At 44.8% G+C, this 8,599-nt stretch overlaps 1 pseudogene; it reads right to left on the minus strand.

Annotated features, from left to right (window-relative positions):
* Nucleotides 1–6,171: 6,171 nt before the first annotated feature.
* Nucleotides 6,172–7,043, minus strand: LOC129031570 (large ribosomal subunit protein uL18-like; annotated as a pseudogene).
* Nucleotides 7,044–8,599: the final 1,556 nt, after the last annotated feature.

Raw genomic sequence — 8,599 nt, forward strand, 5'->3', positions numbered from 1 at the left:
ACACACGACTGCGCCCAGCTAATTTTTTGTATTTTTTAGTAGAGATGGGGTTTCACCATGTTGGCCAGGCTGGTTTTGAACTCCTGACCTCAGGTGATCCACCGGCCTCAGCCTCCCAAAACGCTGGGATTACAGATGTGAGCCACCACGCCTGGCCCACTGCTTTATTTCTTTATCCAAGGATGACATAAATACATTGAAATGACAAAAACATTTGGAATGCTGAAAAAGCCTTCTATCTAGAAATATGCAGCCATAAATTAGATGAGTTTAATACTTTGTGCCACTGTGCACTCTTGTGGGATTTTGATTGTATGCAGAGTACTTAATTTCTTTGGAAGAGATGCTTAAATGAAAGTTTCATCTCCACTCTTGTATTTCAGCTCTCCTCTACCTGTTTTTGTGTGTGGTTGGTAGGGGGTTACACAAAGTATTATGCCTGACTTCATAGGGATACGCAATCAATATTAACCCCAAATAGCTTAAACAATATGTTCTTCATAAAAAACAGGCCTTCATTACTCTTCATACTGTGAGTAAGCAGTCACACACACACAAAAGACAAATACTCTGACACCCTACAAATTAACTCTGTCAGTTTCCAGGAGTATTTACCAAAACAATACTGTAGGAATTACGCTGGCCTGGATTCCAGCCCCTTTAACACACGACTGATTTGTCCCACCTGGCAAAGGGCCAGTTTCATGCCAGACAATGAACTTCTAGGAAGACTGTGCTGTACTTGTAAGTACACACATTTCTGGTGCTTCTCTACCCCTCCATCTCTTCTGTATTGTCAGGGGTCGTGCTAAACTGTTCTTTAATAAGTCACCCCTTCAGCACTGCCCGGTGGCCAGTGCTGCGTGGCCCGTGAAGCCTCACCAGTGCTCGACTGGGGCACATGGCGAACTCCTCGTCTCAGCCCTCTTGCAGTTGGGCAAGGCGTGGAGCTAGTCCTACCCAATGAGCTTCAAGGAAAAGGGAGTGCCATTGATGGGATAAAGCTAGAAAAGTCCATGTGGGCTCCTCCAGGGCGATGGGGAGGCAACACACCCCAGACAGTGCAGCTACAAGATAGTGGGGCCTCAGTTATCGTGGGGGTCTCTGTCCAGGACTGTGTGGAGCACAGCCCCCTGCCAGCTTCAGTGGAACAGGCAGCAGAGCTAGGAGTGAAGGCAGCTGTAGGGCTGTTTGTTTCTACAGTATTCTGATGAGTGCGATGAGTTGGCGTTGCTCCTGAGACACCTGGACCAGGTATTTCCCCTGTAAAGGTTCTGCCCACTCTCCAGCAAGCCTACTTTCCTGCCCTGGAGCAGGTCACACAAATTTAGTTGCACAGATCCAGGATTCCCCAGGAGATGCCTTCAACCTCCAGAAACTCCACCTTCCTCTAGCCCCGCCTCAGCGCTCCTCTCCTCTTTCCAAACACATTGGTGGGCATTCTTGGAAGACAATTGCTGGTAATCCCTGTGCAGCCAGGATTCACTTCCAGGACCCGCCTCCCAGGAAGCCCAGGCCCAGACACCAGCTCCTGCAGGAAGTTCACCTGCCCTCAGCTGGCCCCCTGGCTCCTTTCCAGCCCCTCACTGAATTCAGTTCGCTGCCAGCTTTTCTGAAAAGCACACGAAGACTTGCCTCCCTACCTATCAGAGATGCCACCTTCTCCCTCTGTTCATAAGTAAAGACTCATGTTTCTGCATTTTTCTCTTCCCCCTCTGGTAGAAAGAATCAGCCACTTTCCACTGGGATCCAGAAGCTGAAATCTGAAATTCAGCCCTGAGGTTACAAAGGACGATCTCACAGATTGTCTCGTCTGTTCCAACTTGGGCAATTTCTGCACAGATGCTTTCAGCTAAAATGCTTCCATGCTCCACTTCTGAATTTCCAGAATTTCCTTGTCTGTTAGTTTAAGCCTACCCCCTCCTGTTAGTTTAAGCCTACCCCCTCCTGTTATTTTTAGATTTGATTTTACTCCTTGTAAAAGGCCAGGGGTGGGGAGTTTTTGTGGGGATGGAAGGAAAGAATTGTTTTTGTCTTTTTAATTACAAGCAGCTGACAAAGACAACTCAGTCGTGGAAAATGGTTGAGTCGAATGGCCTCTAGCTCCCACTGCTGCAACTCCTCCATCAGCCACAACTGAGCAGAGCAGCAACAAAGCTAATCAAGTGTCCTCTGCCTTTTCCAGAAGATACACGTTATCTGAGATATCTACAGGGATTCCAACAGAATTGGAATCCTTCTCTTTCCATTCATCCTCATAGGTCAGTTGTTTTGTAAAGCCAGAAGGGAATGTCCATGACTATCTTCATATTAGCAGGGAGGGGTCCAGCACCAAGGGAGGTTAAGGGAGTGACTGAGATGGTCCAGCCTATTGAAGTCTCTAGTGCCCCCTTCCAAATACTGAGCCTGTCTTTTGAATCCACACTTCTCAGCTGCCCTAATATTTAAAACAGACAAAAGTTCCTTCAAGCGAGGAACCTCTTCCTTGTATGGTCTATTTCCCAAGTCCTAAGGAACCAGAGCAGCGTTGCATGTGCAGATAAACAGTCAGAGGACCGCTGGGCTTTCACTCATCCTCCCATACCATCTTGCTGTTGTTCACCCTCTTTCCAAACACTTTCTGCTTGTTTTTCTCTCTCTCAACCAAATGTAGCCCTGTGCATACTTTATGAGCTTGGACAGTTTATTTACATGCCTTTTTGTTAACTCTAAGACAGTAAAATTCCAGATTTTCTTACAAGACTTCATTTAGTTTCAGTCTTCAAAGTCATATTATTAGATACGCTTACAATTAGAGTGTTCCACAATTACATATAATAATTCAAAAGTCCTGTCTCTGCTCTCAGGTAATTCACACTCTGAATGGAACACAGCATTTGTTGTGGCACTAGCATGGAATACAGTTTTATATTGTCAAACTCTTGCCTTTCTTCCTTGTTCCCCCAAATGTAAGAAGGTCATGGGGTGGAAGTGACCAAATGAATTGATTACAAATTGTTGATGGAACTAAGCCAGGAAAGTCATGATGATGATAAATTCAATGCACGTCACATGGCAGACAGAAAAAAACATGTGATCTGGAAACTCTGTCCTGCTCACCACCAAAATTAGAACACTTGATTGTAAAAGACGGAAACTCAACCTAAGCTAACTGCTTGAGCAAAAAGGGAAACTTATCAGAAGGCTCACATACCCATCTGGAAGTAGGAGGTGCCACTGGACATCAGAGACGGGATCAGAGACTTGCAAGCCCCAGCCAGCACGCATCATGCTTGCATGCTCACATGCACTCTTTGTCTCCCTCCCTCTCTCTCTCTCTCTGTCTCTCTGTCCCTCTCTCTCTCTCCTCTGCATTTCTCTGTGATTTAGCTTTATTTCCACCAGACTGGCTTTGCCTATGTAGTGAAACTATGAGCCAGTCTTCATTCCCCAGCTTAACCATCAGAGTAGGATTAACCCTTTTCCTGCAATTCCAGTTGCAATTCCCCTAAGAAATGATTCGGTTGGACTGACAAGAGTCAGGTGCCTATGCCCACTCCTGGGTATTGAGGGCCTTGCTCAGGTGAGGGGAGATCATTGAGCCCCACAGTCACTTCAGTTTACATCCACCCCAATATGTGGCAATGGGCAAGTTCCTTCACCCCTCTGAGCCTTGGTTTCTCCATTGTAAAATGAAAAAGTGACTGAGTGGGGACAAAAATAATACCTTCTTCAAAGAGCTGTTGATCATTTTACATAGATAACTAATGTCAAAGCCTTAGGCTGGATTGGTATATGAAGTATCAATAAATGTTCATTTTTCTTCCAAGGTGAATCTTAAAGTCAAGGAAGAAGTCAGCACGTTAAAATGGAGAGGAAAATTATTTGAAGCACAGAGAACGGAATGGGAAATGCGATACAATTCCAAGTAAGAGGCACTACAGGAGTTGTTAAATGGAGGGTAATTGAGCCTTAAGTCATTCCCACCCATAAATCATCCACAAGATCTGTGTTCTAGGAAAAGGGGCACTAGCATTAGCTATTGGGAACATGGAATGTCAAGTTGACCAATTAATCTGTAGCTTATAAGACATTCTTTGCTATCGAGGGGAAGATTATTTCAGTCAAGTAGCATTTTAGGGCCAACATAAAAAGAATTGTAAAAGATATGGATTTTGATGAACTCTGAGGAGCAAAAGCTGCATTTGCTCATATTCCCTTTATAACTTTTTGGAGTCAGTCCAATGAGCATACCCAGCTGCGCAGTCAGATAACTTGAATTTACTACTAGTTCTACAAAAATATTCCCTATGTTGTCTTCCCTCATACATTTCATCCTTAAGTTTTATGAAAGGAAAAATAGACTTCATATTATGCATTTCTTAGGTAAAAATACTACACTGGTGGAGTATTAAAATCAGTGGATTTTAAAATTTGCAGTTTCCCCACAGCTTTGCAAGTTTAGTGCATCTATGTTTTGGCCTTTCTGCATTTGAATCAATCTGACTCACACCAACATCTGTTCTTGATAAAATAACATGAAATGTAATATCTTAATGGTGGCACAGAATCAAACTCCACTCCCCTCTTGTTTCACATACCTTTCTTTGGTATTCCCCACATCATCTTCTCCTCCAGTTTGTAACTGAGTGTGACATCTAACAACTCACTAGAATTCACCTGTCCCAGCCTTTCATTTCCCTGGGCACTCGTGGGCTACTAAGCGCAACGGCCACTGCTTCATCAGTGTGGGGGGTAGAGTCTTATCCAGTTGTCTCACAACTTTGTCAACTTCATTCCCCTCCTTGAGCTTTGGCTTGACCCAGACCTACTGTTTCAAAGAAGTCTTCTCTTACTATTCCGGTGCACAGTCACATTCTTATCTAACACTTACTTAGAGCATCAGTACTTTGATCTTAATCAAAGGCTGCCTGGTATTACAACTTAATTTTTGCATGCCTATGTCTGGGACCTTTCTGTGGTCAGCAGTACCCCACACAATGCCTGGCACAATGCCAAGGCACAGCAGAGGCTCCATAAATACATGATGCGCAAATGCATACATGAACAGAATGCTTTCTACATGGGTTGGCATTTCTAGTCTTTAGGAATTGAGGTGTATGTCAGACATGAGTCTAAAGACAGCAGATTTTGGCTCAACTCTGTTGGTTCTTCCTGTAACAAATTGTCTTTTGGATCTGGAGAAGCTAAGATCAGCATATGGAGATAGAAAGAAATCCCATGTAGAGGTGGCATGGAGTTACGGCCAGGCATAGGATGGGGACAGAGAAAGGAGATGAGCCAGCATCCCAAATCCTGCTCCAGGAAGCCAGTGACCTGCATTCTGTCCCTGGTCAATCACTAAAAAGCAGGTTCTGTAATACAGTGAAAGTCATCTAAATTCCCAAGCCCAAGAAAATTCATAGACATCTACCAATGTGTATACAGATTCCCACCTCTCCATTAGCAAACATTTCCTGCAGGGCTTAGAAAGCATCTATTTGAAGGTCTAAGAAACAGACTTATTGTCAGCCTAGCACAAGACTTTTCAACCCAGGAGAAAAATCACCTGCAGGCCTGAGGGCTGCTGGAATAATCAGAGCAATGTGGCCAGGGCCATCAAGACCACTGGCAGGTGACCCTCAGAATTAGGGACCAGCTATCCCCTCTCCCTTGGCACATTAGACACCTAAGCATTCCCTATTCCAGAAACCAGCTTGACTAGAAGAAGGTGGAAGAGGGAGAAACTCCCAAAGATTGAACATTGACCAATAAGTGCCTGAGCTAACAGCTTTAAACCAGAAAATATTGAGGTATATGTCTTTAGCTTTCAAATATAAATTCTTCCCCAGCCTCCAAATCATTTGTTGAATAGGGTTCAAAAATAAGTTGAGATCAATTATATTCTATTTTTTTAAAGGCCTACAATACTGGCCAGTATTCAGCAAGAGATTTATTGCTTTGCCTAACTCATTTCATGCCATCCACTGGAAGACCCAATAGTAATGTCTAGAGCTTGAGTTTGGGATGAAAAGAAGGGAAAGTCCTACGATATGAGGAAAGAACACTTTCAGCATTGCTCTACTAATATATTCACTTTAGCCTTTTGTTTTTCTCTGCTTCATCAATGTGTTTATTGTCTTATCTGAAAAATCCTCATAGAAAATTGTTAAGTTTAACACTCAGCAGACCTCAGAGCTCCTGAGCTCTAAGGAAGCCTGCCTGCTTTTGAGCTACCTGATCATTCTTCTGGGCAGGCGACAGTTTGGGAGACAGGTCCCACCTCTTCTTTTTAGCCTCTTTCTTGGGCTTCTCATAGAGTGAATTCTCTCCCACAGCAGCATGAGCTTTCTTATATCTCTCCTCCACCAAGTCTGGAGTTATGCAGTTCTTTACATATTGTGAGAACCGTTTCCTGTAAGCATCTTCATTTTCTATTAGCTGATGCATATAATCTGCAACATTCTGGCCTGTGATGTGCTTCTAATGCACTTGTGCATTAAATTCCTTGCTTTCAGAATCATATCCAGGGAATTGTTTGGTACTTTGTGGGATACACAAGCCTCCATCCACAGCTTCCAGGGCCCCAAAAACTTTATTGTCAGTGGCGGTTCTGGCAAGGCCTGCATCAAATTGGAGGTGAGGGCGTCAGGCTGACCATCAATGCTCTCCACATCGTATTCATCTCCGGTCACCTCCTCTTGGCCTTCCTAGATGGCATCCATGCCAAACGTGTTAAGAAGCCTGCAGGCCAGGACGACGTGCTAAAGCATGATTTGTCAGGCCAGCCTTCACACCATATTTTGGTACTTTGTGTACATAAGCTGCACAGACATTCATATCCCCTTGCATACAGGCATAAGCAATCTGACAAATGATATCTCTGTTAGGAGTTATGTGAACTATCATCCTGGATTTGGACATGTACTTATTTTTATCTTGTATCACCAAGTGTTTCCAAGCATGGTAATCAGTTTTACCCCCTCATCTTCTAAATTTCACTTGGTATCGTTTAAAGTAGGCCTATTCCTGACAACTCTACCAAGTGCCATCCTGAGGAACAGAGACCTATGTCTGAAGCTCAACACAGACCTGCAGGCCCAATATCACTAGGGGTGTTGGGGGGAGCTTTTCTTCCTTTTAATTACCATCTAAACCACTGTCAACTCTAAATGTGAACATTTGTTTTTCTAACCTAGGCTTGTGTGTCTGGTTCCTCACTTGGTATTGTTTTAAGGTATTGGTTCCAGGCCCCCTAACAATAAGAACCGAAAGATGCCTGGTGACCAGACAGTCCAGGCACCTTCCCTGAAGAGGCCAATTCAGCAGGTTAGAGTGGGACCCAAGAATCTTGGGTTATTAACAAGTGCCCAGGGAGGGTTGAGAAACACCGCTTTAAGGCGGTGGTTCTCAAAGTGTGGCCCTTGGGCCCACAGCAACAACATTTCCAGGGAACTGGTTACAAATGTACTACCTCAAACCTGTTAAACCAGAAAATCTGGGTGTGGGACTCAGTAACCTGGGTTTACAGAAGCCTTTCAGGGAGTTCTTACATGCTTTAAAGTTTGAGAACCACTGCCTTCAGGAAATGATAAACAGGCAGTAAATAACAATTTATTAAGTGAAACCATTCATTCGTCGGTCCACAGCCCACCCACACCAAAAGACTCAGCAAGAATCTCTCCAGTGTCCTGGTGCCCCCCTGGCGTTAGGTTGCTGTGACCATGGTTCTAGACTCAGCCACACATTTAGAATCACCTGGGGAGCTTTGAAAGCTCCTGCTGCCCAGACAGCACCCCACACCCATCAAGTCAGAACCTCTGAGCGTGGGAACCAGGCATCTGCACTTGCTTAAGCTACCCAGGTGATTCCGATGTGCAGACCAGTTTGGGAACCACTGTCAGAGCACCTAACAAAGCCTCTGAAATGAGACTTGCCAGAAAAGATAACAATTACAAGACACAGACAAGTAAGGGGGTAGGAGAGCATAGAGAAGGCCCAGCAGGGAGCTTCCTTCATTTATTCACTACTGTGCTTCAAAAGAAGTGTTTAGAAGCAAGGGAAGGCGTGTAGGAAGCTATCTTTTACAGGATAAAAAGACTAGAAAGGTTTCCCGGAAGTCACTGGGGAATTTGGAACACGCCCTCATTCTCCTGAACATGCCCCAAGACTCAAGAAGTGGATAGGTTGGAGCAGGAAGAATAAAAGTTCTCACCTGCCCCTCTCGACCCTTCCTGAACACACTTGAGCACTACCAGCCCTTTAATTCACTTCTCCCGCCCTAATGGAGCTTGGCAAACAGTGGCTGAGAGCACCACTGGGTCCCAGGTTGCAGGATGATCATGAAGATGATAGTGAGAAAGAGAGTGGGGGAAGGGAAAGGAAGAGGAGAAGGAAGAGGAGGGAGCTCACCTTCCTATGGGGTTCCCATATGCTAAGCCCAGGGCCTCAGTCATTTTCTTCTTTAACTTCACACAGCAACTCCATTTGGCAGTGGATGATCTGAGGCCAGAGGACTTGCCCCAGGTCATTTCTGTGAGTGGCAAAAGCACTCTCCAGCAGAGACAGTGAAGCCCCAAAGGAATCAAGGATGTGGGGGGCAAGCAGGAAAGATACTCTG

The sequence above is a fragment of the Pongo pygmaeus genome, chromosome 11, assembly GCF_028885625.2.
Source record: "Pongo pygmaeus isolate AG05252 chromosome 11, NHGRI_mPonPyg2-v2.0_pri, whole genome shotgun sequence".
Classification (NCBI taxonomy): Eukaryota; Metazoa; Chordata; class Mammalia; order Primates; family Hominidae; genus Pongo; species Pongo pygmaeus.